The following is a 726-nucleotide window of genomic DNA, read 5'->3' on the forward strand; positions in this document are numbered from 1 at the left end:
ATTTTCATCCACTTTAGCAAAATAACTTCAATTTCGCAACAAAATAGCTTGCTATTAAAAACTAACAGGCATAAAACATTTATGCACATTGAAATAGTCTGAAATAATTAAACAAGCTAGTGTAGCTTCATTTCAATCAATTCAATTCACTAACAATATTATTGAGATGTAATATAACTTTGCATTGTATGTAATGAAATAATAATTAAATAATTCCATAATAATAAATAAAAAATATATATAGATTAATAGATAATTTTAAAGAAAAAATACAATTAGTTTTTTTATAAAAATTAACGTCGTTCTATATTAAAACTATTACGGCAGGATCTTTAAACATTATACTTTTTTTAAAAAAGAATCCTTCGAGCCGGATTTGAACCAGCGACCTATGGATTACAATCGTTAACTTCTACAGTCCACCGCTCTACCAACTGAGCTATCGAAGGTGTGACGTGAGAATCAACTTACAACAACAGTATGTAAGAAAATGCACAAATTAAATTAGTTATTGTGAAATTGATTAATATACGGCCGAATAGCAGCTTGGTAAATAGTCGGAATCAACTTCAATTTAATTATAAATAGCTCACACGTGTGCGCATCATACGCCAGGTGAAATCAAAATATGTAAGTCCGCAATCCGCATTGGTCAAAATTAATAAGTAAGAGCCGAGATGATACAGTGGCTAGATGAATACGATGATTGCGAATTTTCATGTGCTT

General features: G+C 29.8%; 1 non-coding gene across 1 annotated transcript; it reads right to left on the bottom strand.

Moving 5' to 3' along the window:
• Positions 1-361: 361 nt before the first annotated feature.
• Positions 362-449, bottom strand: Trnay-gua (transfer RNA tyrosine (anticodon GUA)). The gene is given in 2 exon segments: positions 362-397; positions 413-449. It is a non-coding gene; the product is annotated as a tRNA-Tyr (tRNA).
• Between the last annotated feature and the right edge of the window lie 277 nt (positions 450-726).

The sequence above is a fragment of the Vanessa tameamea genome, chromosome 2 (assembly GCF_037043105.1).
Source record: "Vanessa tameamea isolate UH-Manoa-2023 chromosome 2, ilVanTame1 primary haplotype, whole genome shotgun sequence".
NCBI lineage: Eukaryota > Metazoa > Arthropoda > Insecta > Lepidoptera > Nymphalidae > Vanessa > Vanessa tameamea.